The 22,359-nt window shown below is 45.0% G+C and overlaps 1 long non-coding RNA gene across 1 annotated transcript in view; it reads left to right on the forward strand.

The window, feature by feature from the left end:
- LOC135984120 (uncharacterized) overlaps positions 1-19,259 on the forward strand; it is a 37,048-nt gene extending 17,789 nt beyond the window's left edge. Inside the window, exons 2-5 of the long non-coding RNA XR_010602029.1 lie at positions 14,928-15,041; positions 16,593-16,687; positions 17,752-17,927; positions 18,854-19,259. This is a non-coding gene — a long non-coding RNA (uncharacterized LOC135984120). The remainder of the gene's footprint in view (positions 1-14,927; positions 15,042-16,592; positions 16,688-17,751; positions 17,928-18,853) is intronic.
- Positions 19,260-22,359: the final 3,100 nt, after the last annotated feature.

The following is a 22,359-nucleotide window of genomic DNA, read 5'->3' on the forward strand; positions in this document are numbered from 1 at the left end:
TTTCACAGAGCTCTTCTTCAGGTCAGGAAAAGGAAATGGGACAGTACAGTTAAATACAAGGTAGGACAGATTGTTAGGTATAAGAGTTTCACACATTGTAGAAGACCACTTAAAATGAAGAGGGCAATTAACACCTCTGCAATCATAAGACAATGAAGGGTTAGTAGGCAATAAGATGTGTTAAAGTTGTTGTAATGAGCCTGTGAAAAGCTGTGCACCCCACACCTGCTCTGAAAGTGGTTAATGTAGACCAGATGGGCCAATTAACCTATTAGGGTGCAATCAGGGGGGAGGGGATATTTAGATTGAGAAGAGAACTCTAATTCAAGGAAGCTCACCTGTGCATGAACAGGCAGGACTTCTATAAAACTTGAAGAAGAACAGGAGTTCTTGTGGCACCTTAGAGACTAACAAATTTATTTGAGCATAAGCTTTCATGAGCTACAGCCCACTTCATCACTGGGGAGCTGGTAGCAGAGATAGGATTGCAGACACTCTCCCTGGGACAAGGGATAGAAAGAGATTTAGACCAAGAGGAAGGATTTGTCTAGCATGTCCAGAGGAAAGGGGTGGGACGCTGGCAAACCAGGTGCCAGTTCAGGTTATAACCCCAGGCCAACTCACTGATGTGTTAGTAAAAAGAACAGGAGTACTTGTGGCACCTTAGAGACTAACAAATTTATTAGAGCATAAGCTTTCGTGGACTACAGCCCACTTCTTCGGATGCATCTAGAGTGGAACATATATTGAGGAGATATATATACACACATACAAAGAGCATGAACAGGTGGGAGTTGTCTTACCAACTCTGAGAGGCCAATTAAGTAAGAGAAAAAAACTTTTGAAGTGATAATCAAGATAGCCCAGTACAGACAGTTTGATAAGAAGTGTGAGAATACTTACAAGGGGAGATAGATTCAATGTTTGTAATGGCTCAACCATTCCCAATCCTTATTCAATCCTGAGTTGATTGTATCTAGTTTGCATATCAATTCCAGCTCAGCAGTCTCTCGTTGGAGTCTGTTTTTGAAGTTTTTCTGTTGTAAGATAGCTACCCGCAGGTCTGTCATTGAATGGCCAGACAGGTTAAAGTGTTCTCCCACTGGTTTTTGAGTATTATGATTCCTGATGTCAGATTTGTGTCCATTAATTCTTTTCCGTAGCCAACCTTCCACACAAACTGCCTCATGGATAGACTTTACAAAAACTAGACAAGCCATTTACAAGGCAAACTTTGCCTCTCTACAAAGGAAAAAGGACACTAAACTATCTGAACTGCTACATGCCACAAAGAACCACAACAGTAGTTCCCTTAACCCACCCAGCAATATTGTTAATCTTTCCAGCTATACTCTTAGCTCGGCAGAAGAGTCTGTCCTATCTCGGGGCCTCTCCTTTTGTCCCTCCAGACCCACAAACATGATGCAGTTCTGCGGTGACCTAGAATCCTACTTTCAACGTCTCCGACTCAAAGAATATGTCCAACATACCTCTGAACATCATACTAACCCACAGAATCCCCCCTACCAGCACTACAAAAAAAAGGATTCTGCGTGGACTCCTCCGGACAGTCGAAACAACAGACTGGATTTCTACATAGATTGCTTCCGTCAATGTGCAAAGGCTGAAATTGTGGAAAAGCAACATCACTTGCCCCATAACCTCAGCCATGCTGAACACAACGCCATCTACAGGCTCAGAAACAACCCTGACATCATAATCAAAAAGGCTGACAAAGGAGGTGCTGTCGTCATCATGAATAAATTGGAATATGACCAAGAGGCTGCTAGACAGCTCTCTAACACCACATTCTACAGGCCATTATCCTCTGATCCCACTGAGGATTACCTAAAGAAACTACACCATCTGCTAAAAAAACTCCCTGACAAAGCACAGGAACAAATCTGTACAGACACATGCCTAGAACCCCGACCAGGGGTATTCTATTTGCTACCTAAGATCCATAAACCTGGAAATCCTGGACGCCCCATCATCTCAGGCATTGGCACCCTAACATCAGGCTTGTCTGGTTATGTGGACTCTCTCCTCAGACCCTATGCTACCAGCACTCCCGGCTATCTTTGAGACACCACTGACTTCCTGAGGAAACTACAATCCATCGGTGATCTTCCAGAAAACACCATCCTGGCCACTATGGACGTAGACGCCCTCTACACCAATATTCCACACAAAGATGGACTACAAGCTATCAGGAACAGTATCCCCGATAATGTCACAGCTAACCTGGTTTCATTTAAACTTCATGAAACCTAATGGAATGTTACTTGTATTGCTTTCACTTATCTGTTTCGGTTATAATATAATACCAAACATTTACATTGTAAACATCCCTGTAACTAAATAACTCATCTACCATCAAAGAAGCCTTTTAGAATGCTAATGAAGGACTTTATCAGAAAAGGTGCTAATTCCAAAGCAAATGGCCATTGTGGTGATGACCTGAGGTCAGAGACTCAAAGTGCATGCCTCACTCATCATCATAAAAGAAATAGGTCACGCGGGTAGAGACACTGTCAGCTTGCTTTCTGTGAGAAGATACTATAGATATGGATTCAAAGAAAAATCCTTCATCTTTGACTGTTTGGACCAGGGGTCGGCAACCTATGGCACGTGTGCCAAAGACGGCACACGAGCCGATTTTTAATGGCATGCTGCTGCCTGCGCAGTGTGCCATTAAAAATCCTGTCCAGCCCAGCCCGCTCTTCTCCGCCCCCCGCTCCCTCCCGCGGGGGCAGAAGGCAAGGAGCAGGGGACGGAAGCTTGGTCCTGCCGGCTCCCCTGCTTCTTCCCGCAGTGTGCTTGGTATCTGCCCCTCCTCCTCCTCCTCTTCCTCTCCATCCCTCCCTCCCTGCCGGCCAATCAACTGATGGCCCTTGCGAGGGAGGAATGGAGTCAGTGTGCTCACTGCTCCCGGCGGAGGCAGAGAAGAAGCAGAGGCAGGGCCTTGGGGAAGAGGGAGTGGAATCAGGGCAGATCCCCTCCAGCCCTCTGCTGTGAGCACCCCACGACTCCAGCCCACACCCCCAGCCCTCTGCCCTGACCCCCCCCCTCACACACACCCAGCCCTCTGCCCTAAGCCCTGCAGCCCTGCACACACCCCAGGCCCCTGCCCTGAGCCCTGTACCCCCATCACACACACCCAGCCCTCTGCCCTGACCACCACTCACACACATCCAGCCCTCTTCCCTGAGCCCTGCAGCCCCGCACACACCCCAGGCCCCTGCCCTGAGCCCTTTACCCCCCTCACACACACCCAGCCCTCTGCCCTGAGCCCCACACCCCTCCCAGTCCCCTGCCCTGAGCCCTGTACCCCCCTCACACACATCCAGCCCTGAGCCCTGCAGCCCTGCACACACCCCAGGCCTCTGCCCTGAGCCCTGTACCCCCCTCACACACACCCAGCCCTCTGTTTGACTCCTTCACCCGCCCCCCCCCATGACCCCAGACCTGACTCTGGCACCCCCACACATACCCAGGCCCCTCACATCCCATGCCCTGACATCTGCACCCCCTCACATGCCCCCAGCCCTCTGCCCTGACTCTTGCACCCCCCACATACCCAGCCCCCCAACACCCCATGAACCCCCCCCCACATCCCCACCCCCACCCTGAGCACCAAATGGGAGCTCCTGCACTCCCCCCCTCCCCACATTCCCACCTGCACCCTTTGCACCAAATGGGAGCTGCTCAGGTAAGAGCTCCTGCCCCAACCGTGAGCCCCTGCCCTCATTCTAGCTCCTGGCCAGACCCTACACCCCAACCCCCAGCCTGCTCCTTCACCCCCAGCCCTGTGCTCAGTGCACTCCCACCCTCAGCTGAGTGCAGAGAGAGAGGAAGAGAATGGGCCAGAACCAGGGAGAAGGTAGGTACCCACTGTATGTGGGCAGGGCCGGGACCCCAGACCGGCAGCAGGCTGAGTGGGTCTGACAGCCGGGATCCTGGCTGGCAGGAGCCGGCGGATGGAACCCCTGAGTGGTAGCGAGCTGAGCCGCTCAGCCCACTGCCGGTTTGGGGTCCCGGCCACTGCTGGCCTAGGTGAACGGAACCCCAGACCAGCAGCGGGCTGAGCAGGCCGGTGGCGTAAGATCAATATTTTAATTTAATTTTAAATGAAGCTTCTTAAACATTTTGAAAACCTTGTTTATTTTACAATACAACAATAGTTTAGTTATATAATATATAAACTTATAGAGAGAGACCTTCTAAAAAACATTAAAATGTATTACCGGCACGTGAAACTTCTGAAAGGTTGCCGACCCCTGGTTTGGACTATAGACCTTACAGCAGCACAGCTCTACTGCTGCAGCTGCACTTGCAACCCACACACCTCCTGGGTGTAGTGTTCTGTCCCATTTAGTGGCACCGAGACCACATAGAGAGCGAGATTAATGAGTCTGCTGAACAGCCATATGGCTTTTAGCTCATGCAGTAGAGGCTCACGTATTTAGCTCCAGAGGTCCCAGGTTCGATCCCATCCGCCGACCACCGGGGTCTATCGGTGTTACAAGTGGGGAATCCTCCAGGATTTCAACTGGGAAGTCTCTGAAGCTTGGGATGCACTTTCTAGGGGAACTGAAGCCAATGGGAGCTGCGGGGGCGGTGCCTGCAGGCTGAAGCAGCACACAGAACTGCCAGGCCACGCCTCCACCTGGGAGCTGAGTGAGGGGGGGATGTCGCTGCTTCTGGGGAGCCACCCAAAACCTGCCTCACCCTGTCCTGTTCTCCAACCCGCTGCCTCCTCCCACACCCAAACTCTGCTGCTTGGGGGCGGGGCAGTGGCCCAAGACTGCCCCAGCAGCAGCTGGTGCGACTGGCACAGGTGATCTGGTGTTTTTGTCTTTATCACTTTTCTGTGTGAGTTCATCTTAGCGCATAGCGATTATCTGGTTTCATCCATATAGTTGTTGAGGTAGTTGATGTACTGGACCAGGTATACTACATGTTGTGATAGGCATGTGTAGGAGCCATGGAGAAAGGTGTGTTTGTAAGTAGGGCTGTTGATCATTTCAGTAAAGATGTCTACGGGTTTTGGATCTGTTATGGCAGGGTCTGGTGCCATTGGGGTTGGTGTGTCCTGGTCTGTTGGGAGCTTGCTGGAGAAAAGTGGCTTTTTGTGTGCTGAGTGGTTTAAGGATGGTTTCTAAGAGTCCTGGTATACCTTCAATAAGAGTGCCAGGGCCAGATATGATGGGTCTTGTTTGCGTATTGTGGGAGGCATTTAGAAGGTTCCTGGAGTGGTTTATGCGGGGTGAGATTATAGAAATTCTCTTGGAGTTGTTTGGGGAAGGATTTAATCATATACTTAAATTCCTGTGTGAACTATGGAGTGGAATCTACTTTGAGTTCTTCATATTAGGTGGTATCAGAGCATTGTCAGTTAGCCCTGTTGGTGTATTCATCACTATTGAAGCCTGTGATGGTGTCCCTTTTGTCTGCTGATTGGATCGCTATTTGGTGGTTTGATTTCAGGGACTGTATAGCTATCCTCTTGATGGTAGAAAGATGTGGTGGATGTAAAGTTTAAGGATTTCACAGGATTTTTTTTCCTGAGTGAAGCAATTGATGTAATGATCCAGTGTGTGGTTTGTTTGCTGCTAATTATTCTTTTTTAATTATGACTGTCTGTGGGGATGTGGTAGTTGTGGGTGGTGTTATCTTTGTTATGAAAGCATTCCTTGAGGTGAGCAGAAGTTCATTCACTTGGAGAGTACAGATAACCTGGTTCTATACAGACCGATGCAGAAGTTACAAATATGGTTATACTCACATCCTCCTAGATAGTGTTTCATTCTGGTGGATCTCTTATGGATTGATCATCAGTAGAGGGATGGCTCCTGCTGGAGTTTCCCATAGGAAACTCAATTTTCCTAGTCTGGGCACCCTCCTTTTATAATGTGATTCTGACTATACCTCATTAGCATTTATGCACATAGTACACCCTGCGGTTAGGTCATGTTAGAAAAATGTGACTATCGGGTATCTTGTAAGCAAAATATTACTCTTACTGTTAATTTTTCACAATATCACCCATTGGTACATCTTCTCCTATAATCTTGTGGCATAGGGTCATTCTTTGGTCACTTCTTATGTCAAGCATTTCTTAAACCTATGGCCTACTATGGCTAAGCTAAAATCTTAAAGGCCTCAGCCTGTAAGCCTTGTGTTTCAGTCCTCCTTACTTAGATACCTAATACATAATTATCCTTTCTAACTAGTGATCAGTCTTATACATCTGTAATCCTACAATTTAACTCTATTTAGCATTCAATGATTACATATGACATAAAATGTTAGTTAATCATAACATCACACAATAAATCACACCTGCAAGCTCTCCAGATAGGTTTCCTGATATTTTTCTCCCAGTGTGTGGGAGCATGTGATGATTTCTTGTTAAAGGTGGTCCCATCTGAAGCATGTGAGGTGCAGGTTTTTTTTGAAGTCCTTCTGCAGAGCTGAACAGCATATTTGGAGTTGTGTGTAATGGTCAGAGGGTTACAGATGGTGAGTCCTCTGGGGATGATGTTCAGTTTCTTGCATTTGCTCAGGAAGTAGATGTCACTGTAAAATTTGGCTGCTTCTTCATGTTGTGCAGTTTCCATTTTATATGAATATATATAATGCCGATTATATGAGCAACAAAGTTGTTTTAGTGGCATGACCCATCCTCCTGTGTAACCAGGATAAGCACACAACTGAGGGCATGCCCACAGTAAAACCATTAAAAACCTATAGTAATCAATCTCCTAGAGGGATATTCTGCATTTAGCAATGGTTTTTCTGCAAGTACGCTATAGATCATCTTCATGACAGATCAAAGCTGGTGACAGACTGTAAGTTAACAAAAAGTGTGTTAATACACAGGGCAGTGGAAGCTCACTGTGGATGTTCAATCAAAGGTTAAACAAGTCACACACTCTCTCCCTTTCACGCACTTCTCACTGGAGGAAGAATTAGGACCTTTGCCCTTAATTCAGTCACTCATAAATTCCCTCCACAAATGCAAGAAAAAAATGGAGTTAAAATCACATGCAACTGTTAATGAAATAGGCATCTAAGCCTTTAATTACAACTAACACCTGGGAAGTACTAGATTAAGCTGTGAGAAACCCTAATATGAATATCTTCAGAACAGGGACTGCTTGATTACCAAAGGGAAGAGTTCTTTATAGAATCATTCATCTTCTTTTTGGCCTATTGATGTTGTAATTGCCAGAGAAGTTTTAGCAAAGAAGCCAAGAGTTATGATATTGTCTGCCAGGGTTTTACTAATATAGCTAAGAAGTTTGATAAGAGGTAATTTGTTGTCCTTTGGAAACTTAGTAGATTTGCATTCTGGTCAGAACATAATCTTCAATCTTGTATCTCTCAAGTAAGTATTGCTGGGTATCCCTTACAACCAGATTCCACTAAAGTCAGTCACAGAATCCTGCTAGACTGACTTTAACAACTACAATAGTGCCTAATACTGACGAGACATTTGACAAGTCTGCATGCATGTGCATAGATTCTATTAAATGTACTGCTATTCAGATGATACTAACAGAAGTATGGGTAAACGATAACCTAATGATAACTGAATCTCTTCAGCCTGTTTTCTGCATAAGAAACAGAATGCAAATTATGTCAAAAAAGTTTATTCCCCATCCTTACAGCATGAGCAAGGAACAGAATGTTGTGCAAATGACTTGCACGTTTTTGTGCACTCTGTTGGAAGAATGAATGTGGCGTTCTATGCAAGAGGTTGAGTCAGTGCCAAATTTCTTACTGTTCTCCCCTCTAAAAACTATATACTAAAGGGAGCACAAAGAACAAGTTAAACTCCCTGAGCCTGCTTCAACATGGATCTTTTCCATTGTGCATGTAGGATTGCAGGAAATGATGGTGTCTGTGGAGTAGTCATCTGCCATCCTTTTCAAGGTAAATGGCTTTACCTTTGAAGCTCAGGTGCGACTGCCTGGTGACCTGGCCACACACTTGTGGACCCAATTCACAGCAGAATGCCTGAAAATCCAGATATCAACCTTCCTCCCAATGTCTCCTGAAGTTGTAAATGCCAAGGTTAGTGCAAACTCAGGTGTGCCTAGTAATGGCCAAAGCTGGGAATGCCCACTAGCCTGCTACAGTTAAGCCTAAAGTTAACCCTATGAGGCACCCCCGGATCATGGATGAAACCAATACATGGTGCAGCAGGGACTCTGCATACCACACCGCTGATGCTCAGGGATGGATGGACCACATGCACTGAAGTCCTTCTTGAACTCTAAATTCTGTACATTTTTACTACACCAGCTATTAAACCAAAAAGTCAGGGGAGCCATGGAATGGGGGAGGCTGGGTTTTTTTTGCCAATACTAAAGCAGTCATAAACTGAGGCTCCACAAATGGTGAGCCATTGCCTGTGGATCATGGCTAGCAAACAGCATGAGCTCCCAGAATCTGTTCTCCTGAAATCAAGACAGAATTGGCAATGTGATTATCTACGCTTGGAACATGAACTGCACAGAAAAGGATGGTAGATGAAAGGCAATGTGAAACAAATGCCCTCACCATCTTCATTACCCATGCTGACTGATATGAATCACTGCCTGGTTCTCAGATCAGAAACAAAACCTGCTTATTTCTGAATTCCTCACCCTGATAATCACTATCACCAATAGAAGGGAAAAAAACCCAGATAAGTATTATCCTTTGTTCTATCCCATGCTGTCCAAGCTGCTGGCCACTTCTGCTCACCCCATTTCCCTTGGAAATATACTCCAAAACCAATTTCATGTGGAAGCATCAGCTTGTACCAGAACCTCTGTTCTCATTGTCCAATTGGCTCGCCAGATAGATGCCCCATGAAATTGATTAAGGGATGTCTCCCATACTCTCAAATAGCTTTCATTTCTTCATGTTCTTCTGATAAAGTGAGGAGGCTCCCTGACCCTGGTGGTGGAGGATACATGCCAGGCACAAAAGGTCCTACCTGAAGCAACCACCTACAAGCAAAATTCAGGCACCTGGAGATCACCTGGGACTGCTTGAATGTGGTTTCCCTATGACCCTGAATTGCCTGTACCAATGCCCTTAGAAGATTATCCAGCTTCTCCCAGGATAGTTCTGATATACCCTGCATTGTGTATAACTCAATCGGCAAATATATCAACTTCAGTGTTGGCCCTTCTCTTTCCAAAGGCCAACGAAACACCTAAGTGCCTGGCCAACCTCTGAAAAGCACTTAATAGGTGGGCACATTTAATTGTCCCCAATTGTCCTTCAAAGAGGAGATCATGAAGTTAATGAACCACCTTTTCTAAGACAGTTTCCCTCACAGCCACCCATTCTAGTGTCATATTAAACTTTTCAAAAGCTTAGCAGGAAGTAGAACAGCCAACTGGCAAGACTGACATAGTAATACATTTCAAATTTCAAAACTTAATCTTTGGGATAGATAGCAACTGAAATGCAGACTTAATGTCACATTTTGATAACTGCACTCCTTTGCCACATCTCTTAATCATGACTACTGCTGTATCAAATTAGGAATGCTGAACTGAACAGAGATTAGGATCAATATTGTCATTAACAGAGGAGCCCTGTGGGTATAGCAAATGGTGCATAATTCTGTACTCTTCTTCAACCTTTTTTAGGAATCAAACCAGGGGTGAAAGCTACAGGTCCAGTATTGATTAACTCCTCAAGGGGCCAGCCACCCTTTTAGCTGTTCTTTCTTTCTTTCACACTCACACTCACACTCACACTCACTCACTCTATTTGTTCAAAACCTTCAATGGATTTTAAATACTTTGCCTGTATATGAAATTGCTGTCCTTCATATGGGCTCTGAAGAATTGGCTAAATACCATTTCAGATATAATCCTCATCTTTTTTGTTAGACTAGTGCAACAACATGGCCGTTGATACTTCTAATTTAATTGGAAATAGTGCTTCTGTCTACATTTCCACTTCTACCTGCTGCTCCAGCTGAAGCCATCAGTCCCCTAGTGACCACCTCTCCTTCCTCTGATTTATTCTTTGTTTTGTAACAAGTGGTACTTTGTTGCCTGCCCCAAACATCCTATGTGCAGGCTCATCTCTACAATAAGAGTGAAAACATTTTCCTTAATTAAAATCAAACCATATATTAGACTTAACATCCCCTCGTTAGTTGAAGTTTCAGGACTGATTACCCACCATCTATTAAAAAAAACCTATGGGGTTAGACACAATGGGGTCTTAAATTCAAGCCATAAATCCTGGTCCTTCCTACCCCACAAACCAATCTCATCATCTGCTGCTCTTTCTACATTCCTTATATCTCAGCAATGACAAGCCCACATACAAGGCATCGTCATGTGCTAAAAGGTCCATGTATTTGAGAAGGGGAATGCATTGCTCTAGGCTCCATTTGCATATCACACTTGTGAATATGAGAAAAGCCAGCGTGCAATTATCTATAGATTAAAACAGCTTTCACTTTTTCTTTAGCATTCTTTTTCTCATCATCATGCTTGTTGTCATCTCTAAATGGGAGGGTGAAAAGGTTAATGTATCCTCCTTTCCAAATCTTTTCTTTAATCCCCTTTGACAAATGCACCCCCAGTGACTCGTCACCTATGACTGGGCATTACTATCTGCGGCTGGTGGAATCACTATATGCTGGTCCACCTGGTGCTTCTGGGGTCTGCTATGGAATGTTGTCTTTACTTCAAAATCATGTTAAAAGTGCTCTGGCCTCTGATGGGGGAAATACCTGATCCATAGCCTTTCAGCCATGAGAGGAATGAGAGAGTCAGTTAACTCTGCCAAAAGAACAGGAGTACTTGTGGCACCTTAGAGACTAACAAATTTATTAGAGCATAAGCTTTCGTGGACTACAGCCCACTTCTTCGGATGCATACAGAGTGGAATAAATATTGAGGAGATATATATACACACATACAGAGAGCATAAACAGGTGGGAGTTGTCTTACCAACTCTGAGAGGCCAATTAAGTAAGAGAAAAAAAAACTTTTGAAGTGATAATCAAGATAGCCCAGTACAGACAGTTTGATAAGAAGTGTGAGAATACTTACAAGGGGAGATAGATTCAATGTTTGTAATGGCTCAGTCATTCCCAGTCCTTATTCAATCCTTTGTTGATTGTGTCTAGTTTGCATATCAATTCCAGCTCAGCAGTCTCTCGTTGGAGTCTGTTTTTGAAGTTTTTCTGTTGTAATATAGCCACCCGCAGGTCTGTCATTGAATGACCAGACAGGTTAAAGTGTTCTCCCACTGGTTTTTGAGTATTATGATTCCTGATGTCAGATTTGTGTCCATTAATTCTTTTGCGTAGAGACTGTCCGGTTTGGCCAATGTACATGGAAGAGGGGCATTGCTGGCACATGATGGCATATATCACATTGGTAGATATGCAGGTGAACGAGCCCCTGATGGTATGGCTGATGTGATTAGGTCCTATGATGATGTCACTTGAATAGATATGTGGACAGAGTTGGCATCGGGCTTTGTTACAAGGATAGGTTCCTGGGTCAGTGGTTTTGTTCAGTGATGTGTGGTTGCTGGTGAGTATTTGCTTTAGGTTGGGGGGTTGTCTGTAAGTGAGGACAGGTCTGTCTCCCAAGATCTGTGAGAGTAAAGGATCATCTTTCAGGATAGGTTGTAGATCTCTGATGATGCGCTGGAGAGGTTTTAGTTGGGGGCTGAAGGTGACAGCTAGTGGTGTTCTGTTATTTTCTTTGTTGGGCCTGTCTTGTAGGAGGTGACTTCTGGGTACTCGTCTGGCTCTGTCAATCTGTTTTTTCACTTCAGCAGGTGGGTATTGTAGTTTTAAGAATGCTTGATAGAGATCTTGTAGGTGCTTGTCTCTATCTGAGGGATTGGAGCAAATGCGGTTATATCTTAGAGCTTGGCTGTAGACAATGGATCGTGTGGTGTGTCCTGGATGGAAGCTGGAGGTAAGTGTAGCAGTCAGTAGGTTTCCGGTATAGGGTGGTATTTATGTGACCATCGCTTATTAGCACAGTAGTGTCCAGGAAATGGATCGCTTGTGTGGATTGATCTAGGCTGAGGTTGATGGTGGGATGGAAATTATTGAAATCATGGTGAAATTCCTCAAGGGCTTCTTTTCCATGGGTCCAGATGATGAAGATGTCATCAATGTAGCACAAGTAGAGTAGGGGCGTTAGGGGACGAGAGCTAAGGAAGCGTTGTTCTAAGTCAGCCATAAAAATGTTGGCATATTGTGGGGCCATGCGGGTACCCATAGCAGTGCCGCTGATTTGAAGGTATATATTGTCCCCAAATGTGAAATAGTTGTGGGTGAGGACAAAATCACAAAGTTCAGCCACCAGGTTAGCTGTGACATTTTCGGGGATACTGTTCCTGATAGCTTGTAGTCCATCTTTGTGCGGAATATTGGTGTAGAGGGATGTATTTAGTTACAGGAATGTTTACAATGTAAATGTTTGGTATTATATTATAACCGAAACAGATAAGTGAAAGCAAAACAAGTAACATTCCATTAGGTTTCATGAAGTTTAAATGAAACCAGGTTAGCTGTGACATTATCAGGGATACTGTTCCTGATAGCTTGTAGTCCATCTTTGTGTGGAATATTGGTGTAGAGGGCGTCTACGTCCATAGCGGCCAGGATGGTGTTTTCTGGAAGATCACCAATGGATTGTAGTTTCCTCAGGAAGTCAGTGGTGTCTCGAAGATAGCCGGGAGTGCTGGTAGCGTAGGGTCTGAGGAGAGAGTCCACATAACCAGACAAGCCTGATGTTAGGGTGCCAATGCCTGAGATGATGGGGCATCCAGGATTTCCAGGTTTATGGGTCTTGGGTATCAAATAGAATACCTCTGGTCGGGGTTCTAGGCATGTGTCTGTACAGATTTGTTCCTGTGCTTTGTCAGGGAGGTTTTTAGCAGATGGTGTAGTTTCTTTAGGTAATCCTCAGTGGGATCAGAGGATAATGGCCTGTAGAATGTGGTGTTAGAGAGCTGTCTAGCAGCCTCTTGGTCATATTCCAATTTATTCATGATGACGACAGCACCTCCTTTGTCAGCCTTTTTTATTATGATGTCAGGGTTGTTTCTGAGGCTGTAGACATTAACTCTGCCAGTCCATCCTGGAATTGTATGGTAGCTATTACAGATCCACTCAGAACAGCAGCACGGGAGCGGCGAGGGGAGGAGGGAATGCTGATATTCCCAGGCATAGAGATGTCCTGTCTCCTTGTCCAGCCCCTGGAGCAAGAAATCTGCCACTGCCACCATTGTTCTGGGGGCTGAGGAGAGGAAGTCTCTCCCAATCTGAGATCCAAGACCTTGCACCAGGAAAAAAAACCCTACCAAACAGAGTCCACAGTTGAGTGGGGGAATGATGATATTCCCAGAATGTAAAAAGATGCCCATCCCTTATTCCTACTTTCCCACCCTGTGTGATTCTGTTCCCATGCCTCGTCCAACATTCCCCATGTTTTTCTCTGATCCAGGCATGGTTAAGCAGCACTGGTTCCTTGCAGCTAACTGGAAAATAAGGGTAGGTCGGTATTGCAATAAAACACCCATGACTAGCTTAGCTCGGATTGTGGGGCTACAAACTTGCAGCATAGATATTTTTGGGCTGGGGTGGGGGGACTTGGAGGGTCCCAGTTCCTGGGCTCCAACCAGATCCTTAATGTTACACTGCAATTTTATAGCCCTGCAGCCTGACTCAACTGCCACAGGCCAACTATAGATGTTTCTTTGTTCCCTTAGAGGCTTCTGAAAAGCCCAGTCTTAGTTTAAATAGGGAAGGTGGGGCAAGGGGAGGGGGCACACAGCAGTCATTCAGCTGGTAATATAACCCTTTGTCCATCCAATGGCTAATCAGAGAATCATATGGAGCGAGGGAGGGAGCAGCAGCCCCCTCCCCTTCCTGCCACACGTGTTTTAGGCTTCTCTCCTTCCCTGCTGTACTAAAACCCTCCCCTGCTAAAGGCAGTGACAGGGTAATGTAACCACATGCTACAGTGTGAACATGTGTTGCAATGAAAAATACATCCCAAAGCTGACAGGCATGCACTCCTATAATAGAACTGATAGTGTAGGCACAGGCAGGTGTTTCTTATAATATACCTCCGACATATCTCAGTTGTTATGGGTTATTTCTCCTGGGATGATGGACTGCATTTCCATTGTTCACTTAGCTATACTTGCTTCTACTGATGCCATCAGTTCCCACTACCTCTATGCTATACATAGCACAGATTGCACATCTGAGGCTATTTTTATAGTTATGGTCAACGTACAGGGATCGTAAATGGGTATGCTTTTGTTACACAATGCCTCTACTTTATACCGTGGTACCAACTCACAATTTTATTATGAGTATCATAATACTTGGGGTGTGTTTGTTTTGTTTTGTTTTTTATTTAAAGTCCCAAGTCCTGAAGTCAAGGGTAAAATGAGAATCTCAACTTTCATTTTTTTTTCTTTTTAAAATAAGTTTACAGTGCTCATGATTGCAAAGAAAAATTTGAAGATGTGACCCAAAGGCTCAAACGAAAAGAATTACTCCCCCCCCCGCCATTTATTGTTTTTTTTTTTTTAATTCATGATTTCATAATTTGTAAGCTGATTTCAAGATTTCTTGAAGGCCTGGGCAATACTGTTTATTGCTGGAACACAACTGTCTGGAGAACCAAATCCAATAGTTGCTGGTCATGTTGTAAATTTACGTGGAGTTGATGAAATGAAAGAGCACAGTTAACATTTACTTTGGAGTAAATTTTGGAGCGTCTTTTCCATGCATTTGTACTTCAAAGGGCATGATTATGCCCCCAGTTTGAAAACAACCAATTATAGACTATTGTGATTGTCTCCACCCACTGCTCAAATGTTACATAAAGATCTTTGCCTTTGTGTCTGATATTTAGCTCTGCATATGAGGAAGAGAGACAGATAGCAGGAGAGACTTTACATTTCAGAGTAAGAGGATTCATTTGGCAAATCACAGAATGGTAAAATCAACATAATCTCTCTCAATAGAGGTATGTACAGTATACAAAGCTTTCCAGTTTATCAGTATTAGCTGTAATGTTATGGAAGTGAACAGTGGTTACCAAAGGAGGAGTAATGGAAGGCTATACCCTCATGGGAACAAAGGGTTACAAAATCTATTGTGTTTACAATACACCACAGATTTCTGAAATGCTGAAATGACAGCTACAGTAGGAAGTAGCACTAAATGTAATGTCTTGTCAGCAAGATAGCCATAAAATACGAGATGTGGTGGCCTGTCTCATGCAGCACTAATCATACATTATCTTCAGGGAGTTCAGCACATACTTATATTTAACAAATCTCATAGGCTACATTTTATCTTTATAATCTGCTGCCCCAGGAGCAGCCTGAGGAGGGAATTTTTATTCTGAGAATCACAATTCTTTTCCTGGCAGCCCCTTTGCTCTGTGGGAGAAGTAATCTGCTACGCGTATAATGGTGACTAATGTATGGGGGGCGGGAAGGCTTCTCATTCATAGATCTTTTTTTTTAAGGCCATAGAACCTCATCCAGTATTTTCCATGTTAAGCCCATCACTCCTGTTTGAGCTATAACATATTTTTTAGAAAGACAGCCAGTCTTGTTTTAAAGATGTCAAATGATAGAGTAGCCACCATGTCCTTTCAAGTGGTTAATTACCCTCACTAAAACATGCACATTATTTCTAGTATGAATTTGTTTAGCATCAGCTTCCAACCATTGGATCTCATTGTTTCCCTAAACCTTTCAGTGGAAAAACACTGGTATTCCAAGATGGAGTCCAGTACCAAGTGATCTGGTCACATGCCCCAGTAGGGCCACAGCAGCCATGACTTTGAGGCTGTTTGTAGCGTCCTCAGGAAGGCTCCTTGGTGGGAGATTAGCTTCTTCTAAGCCCTATTGTTCTCCCTAATGGCCCTTCCCAGCCAGCCATATAAACTGACTATCTTCTGTCCAGTGGGCATTCCCCAGGTGTAAATACATTTGTAATAGATACATAGGCAATATTTCTAACTTCAGATACCAGAATGATACATGCATATAAGTAGGACAATCATATTCAGTGAATCATAACCTTTTCAATTATATCTTACATGACCCATAAGTACATCTTAGTTATGCCATAATCATATCTCAATGAAGAACGTGAGGTGTAGTGTCACACATGCCATATAAGGTATCATGGGAAAGGTTATGATCTGTTGAAAGCCATTGTTCTATCTAAATATATATATCATTAGTGCACATGAAGTTATGAGATTGTGCTGTATGGTTACCACTAAAATATGCTGTGAGTTGGGGAATCATTCAGATATTAGATCCCAGAGACCTAACCAATGTGCAGCTGGTTGTTGAATAACCATCAACAGCCATTGTCCAGCAAGGGAGTTACAATTCAATGACTCACTTGGACAAGGCCACATCAGGGGAATTGCTCAAGCTTGCCTGGTGACTCATTGCCTGGACTTATGTTCTCCAAGCACATGGAACAAGAGTATAAAACAAAACACAGTGGTCCCATGCTTCGTTCTTTCTCTTCTCCCTTATTTACACTGAAGACAAAGAGAACACTGGAACTGAACAGACTGGTCCTGAGGCTAAGAGGGAAAGCTTATGTATGAAAGACTGTGACCAATCTGCAATATCCAAAGGGGTGAGATACATTGCTTAATCTAGATGTTGCCCAGTCTATAGGTTGAGAGTTTAGACTATGTGCTTATATTTTATTTTATTTTGGTAATCACTCTGACTTTTTGCCTATTACTTATAATCACATAAAATCCATTTTTTGTAATCAATAAACTTGTTTTACTGTTTATCTTTAGCAGCAAGTTTGCCTGAAGTGTTTGGTAAATCTACTCAAGTCACAAAGGCTGGTACATGTCCACTTTCCATTGATGAAGTGGTGAACCAACGAATAAACTTGCATTACTCAAGAAAGGGTCTTGAGCAGTGTAACATGGCATATTTCTAAGGTACAAGGCTGGCAGCTGGGGGTATTGGGCTGGTGCTTTTCTCTGTGTGATTCATGGGAGCATTCATGCAATCTAACTGGGTGTGGGGCTCCACATGCAATTGTACTGTGTGGTAACAGCACCTGAAGGGGTTTGCTGCTTGTCACCAGTAAGGCATTGTGAGAGACAACCCAGATTAGTGAGTTAAAGGGGCACAGTGGTCCCACAGTTCCAGGTTACACCCCAAGCATCCTGTCACACCCATCTATAAAACAAGGATAATAATACTTACCTAGTATAGTGGATATTGTAAGGTTTTAATTAATTAATGTTTGGAAAGTGCTTTGTGACCTTTGCATTGAAAATGCTATAGAAATTGTAGATAGTATTAATAAGCAGTTAGCAAATACCATGAAAACAGGAGTCATTCAGGTATTGACAGAATCAGAGTATTCACTGACCCATAAATAGTTTGTTTTGCATCTGTATCAGTCATTCCTTGCATTATAGAACTCAGTGTTTGCTTCCTTTTACACTGTCTCTCAGAAAGCATGTTGTCATTGGCTAGTCATTATGAACAGCTTGTTGTGTTCACTAACAGAATGAAACTGCTCTGTATGATTGGAAGGCATGTGTAATCATTCAAGGGCAACTGTCTGAAGTATTACAAAAATGTTTCTATGTATAGAAGAAATGTTTCTACATTTTTGTATGAGGAAAAGTGTACTGGCAAACTCTAATATCTTGTAAGATCTCATTTTAGAATCACAAATGTTTAGTGCACACAGAGGAGAGGCTGCTGGGAGCTACTGCAGCTTGGCATTTCTCCAGCTTAAGTGTACACCAGCAAGGGAGCCCCTGATGCACAAGATACTTGTCAGAGGCCATTTCCACACCCTTTACAGAGTTTTGTTGGTATAAAGACTGAAGAATATTGAGGTAAGTATTTCAGCACTGAACTGAATGGTGTTCTTTCCCCTGTTTTTGTGCTTTGTAATAAGGTGAATTTCATTCCAAATTAATTACAAAATATCTAAAACCTTAAATATATAGATTAGATAGTTGGAGAAGAAAGACTGCTGCTCAGTCATAGGCTATACGACATTAATGGATGTGGAAGTGATGATTAAAGGTCTAGAAAGCATGACCTGTGAGGAAAGATAGAAAAAATTCAGTTTGTTTAGTGTGGAAAAGAGAAGACTGAGAGGGGACATGATAACAGTTTTCAAGTACATAAAGGTTGTTACAAAAAGGAGTGAGAAAAATTGTTCTTTCTAACCTCTGAGGATGGGACAAAAAGCAATAGGCTTAAATTGCAGCAAGAGCAGTTTAGGTTAGACATTAGGAAAAGCTCCCTAACTGTCAGGGTGTTTAAGCACTGGAATAAATTGCCGAGGAAGCTTGTGGAATCTCCATCACTGGAGATTTTTAAGAGCAGGTTAGACAAACACCTGTCAGGAATGGTCTAGATAATACTTAGTCCTGACTTGAGTGCAGGGGACTGGACTAGATGACCTCTCAAGGTCTCCTCCAGTTCTACAATTCTAAGAAAGATATTTCATTTAATGGCTCTGAACTTTGTGGGACTTTTTTTGTTTTGTGTTTTAGTCCTCAAAGGGCAAAACACAAATATCAAATTATATGCTAATGTAGAAAACTCAACCCCCATATTTTTAAAATACAAACTGCATTATAGGAGGATAGAATGGGATGCTCTCCTAGGAGCAGTAGGCTGATTCAGAAGCAAATGACCAAGAACAAACATATACTTGTTGTTTTTTATTTTTTCATTTATTTGTTTGATTTGATGCTTTTGATATTTAAACATGTTGTTGTAGAATTTAATTTGCTGTTTTTCTGGCCAGAGATCCGCACATCAGTGGAGGCCATTAGCCTGAATCTGCAACAAGTTGAGAGTGCCCCTCCCACCCTGACCTCACAAGATGAGGCTCCACATGTATCATTTCCAGATGTGTGAAGAACTGCAGCCACCCATTCCATAAGCATGACAGAGCTATTATAGATATAATCAAACTGCAGAATATTATTGCCTTTTGGTAGGATACTGTCAAAGCATCTAAAATTATATTACTGCTTTATTCCCTGTGAGAAGCTTCTAACTGAAATCTATTACTTACTAACACTCTTGACAATCCCCATTTTATTATGACCAGCTCTGGTCAGCTTGAAACACTGTATGTATTACTGTCAACAGAATGGAGTTTAAAATGTTTGCACATGGTAGTCACAATATTGATTAGGCAACACAGATTGGAATTTAATATTATTGAGTTAAAATTGTTTTATTCAGAAACTGCCAATAAATCTTTGAAAATCAATTTCTGTGCATCCTTTTCTGAATAAAAAAGTTCAAAAATAACAGAGTAACATCTCCTTATGTTGCAGTTCATGGAATCTGTTTAGAGAAGTATTTTGTAACACTGAAGCTATTATGGGCCCTGTCTTTGATGCACTAGTTGAAAGGCTAGCAGAATGACTGACATCAATGACATGACTAACAATTCTGGGTGAAACAATGTCACCTTCAAACCTGTGACAAAGTCAATAATCCATAGAGACACAGGGTCTAATACAATCAGGTTCTATGTAAAATAATCACAGATGTAGGCCTTTAACTTGAAATTACATCTTTTTAGCTAAGTTGGAATGTATTAAAGTAGGGAAATAAAAATGGATTTGTAGATCTTGTCTCTAATGTATAGAGAATAGCTACCATTTGTACAAATTTAATGAGAACTCCATTCTAATTTACAATACAGGGCCAGATCATCAAGTCAATGGAACTACTCTGATTTACTGCAGTAAAGGATCTGGCCCAGGAGTTTTAGAGTAAAGAAGAAGGAAAGAAAAGAAGGCAGTAGTGACTGGTTTTACTTAGGTTTGCAGACTGACTAAGCCAAACTTTCTCAGAAATTCTAACCAACTGCAATGCAACTTCACATTTCATAAGTATGACATTTTAAAAATGCATTTTCATATATGGTTCTGGTACTTCACTCCAGATTTCTGAAGCTCTTGAAGGGCACAGGATTTACAGTGGAAAAGGCAGGCACAATGCCTCAAGTAAAAAGAGTGGATGGCTTTTTAAATAAACACAGTTTATAGACTCATAGGCTCATAGACTTTAAGGTCAGAAGGGACCATTATGATCATCTGGTCTGACCCCCTGCATGCTGCAGGCCATAAAACCGTCCCCACCCCTTCCCTGGACTCTGCTGCTGAAGTAGGGTTACCATACGTCCGGATTTTCCCGGACATGTCCGGCTTTTGGGGGCTCAAATCCCCGTCCGGGGGGGAATCCCCAAAAGCCGGGCATGTCCGGGAAAATCAGGAGGGCTCGGTGGTGCTCGGCCGGGGCCGGCGCCGGTGCGGGGCCGGGGGCATGGTGCCGGGCCGGGAACCAGTGGGGCAGTGCCGGGCCAGGGTCACAGTGCCGGGCCGGGCGCGGGGTCCGGGGAGCCGGTCAGCCGGGGAGCCGGGCCCGCGGGGAGCCGAGCCCGCGGGGCGGGGAGCCGGGAAGCCGAGCCCGTGGGGCGGGGAGCCGGGAGCCGGGCCGGGAGCCGAGCCCGCGGGGCGGGGAGCCGGGAGCCGGGCCGGGAGCCGAGCCCGCGGGGCGGTGAGCCGGGAGCGGGGCGGGGAGCCGGGGAGCCGAGCCCGCGGGGCGGGGAGCCGGGAGCGGGTCGGGGAGCCGGGGAGCAGAGCCCGCGGGGAGCCGGGGAGCCGGGCCGGGAGCCGAGCCCACGGGGCGGTGAGCCGGGGAGCCGGGAGCGGGGCGGGGAGCCGGGGAGCCGAGGCCGGGAGCCGGGCCGGGAGCTGAGCCCGCGGGGCGGTGAGCCGGGAGCGGGGCGGGGAGCCGGGGAGCCGAGCCCGCGGGGTGGTGAGCCGGGGAGCAGAGCCCGCGGGGAGCCGGGAGCCGGGCCGGGAGCCGAGCCCGCGGGGCGGTGAGCCGGGGAGCCGGGAGCGGGGCGGGGAGCCGGGGAGCCGAGCCCGCGGGGCCGGGGAGCCAGCCGGGGAGCCGGGAGCCGGGGGGGTGCGCCGGGCTGCCGGGGGCTGGCAGTGCTGGGCAGGCCGGGGGTGGTCGGCCGGTGTAGCGCACCGGAACCCCAGGGCCCGAGCCGACCCAGGCTGGAAACGCCGGGGGGCCAGCCTGGGCCGCGCCTCCTCCCCCCACACCCTCCCTTACCTGCTTCAGGCTTCCCGCGAATCAAATATTCGCGGGAAGCAGGGGAGGGGGCGGAGACTTTGGGGAGGGGGCGGGGTTGGGGCGGGGCTGGGGGCGGGGCCGGGGGCTGTGGAGTGTCCTCCATTTGGAGGCACAAAATATGGTAACCCTAGCTGAAGTCCCCAATCCTGTTATTAGTGACTTCAATCGGCAGAGACCCTCCTGCTAGAGATCCCTGCCCCATGCTGCGGAGGAAGGCGAAAAACCTCCAGAGGCTCAGCCAATCTGCCCTGGAGGAAAATTCCTTCCCGACCCCAAATATGGCGATCAGTAAGACCCCGAGCATATAGGCAAGAGTCTCCATCCTGACTCCTTTTAGCCATTATGCTATTTACCTACCATTGCTTGGTTTTCCTTGACTACTATGTTTTACCATTAAACCATTCCCTCCATAAACTTATCTAACTTAATCTTAAAACCAGACAGGTCCCTCTCCCCCACCGTTTCCCTCGGAAGGCCGTTCCAATATTTCACCCCTCTGACGGTCAGAAACCTTCGTCTAATTTCTAGCCTGAACTTCCCCACGGCAAGTTTATATCCATTCGTTCTCGTATCCACGTTAGTACTAAGCTGGAATAATTCTTCTCCCTCCCTTGTGTTAATCCCTCTAATATATTTAAAGATAGCAATCATATCCCCTCTCAGCCTTCGCTTTGTCAGACTAAACAACTCAAGCTCCTCTAGTCTCCTTTCATACGACAGGTTTTCCATTCCTCTGATCATCCTAGTGGCCCTTCTCTGCACCCGTTCCAGTTTGAGTTCATCTTTTTTAAACATGGGAGACCAGAACTGCACACAGTACTCCAAATGAGGTCTCACCAGCGCCTTGTACAACGGAAGCAGGACCTCCTTATCCCTACTAGATATACCTCTCCTAATGCATCCCAAGACCGCATTGGCTTTTTTCACCGCTACGTCACATTGTCGACTCATAGTCATCCTGTGGTCTACAAGGACCCCTAGGTCCTTCTCCTCTTCCGTTACTTCTAACCAATGCGTCCCCATCTTGTAACTAAAATTGTTATTATTATTAAGTATTATTATTAAGTATTACTTCTCTTTAAGACAGGCTTTTTAAGTTAAAATGTCCATCTGGGTAGGCCCTTAAATGCAAATTCCATACAAAAG

Source organism: Chrysemys picta, chromosome 5 (genome assembly GCF_011386835.1).
Source record: "Chrysemys picta bellii isolate R12L10 chromosome 5, ASM1138683v2, whole genome shotgun sequence".
NCBI lineage: Eukaryota > Metazoa > Chordata > Testudines > Emydidae > Chrysemys > Chrysemys picta.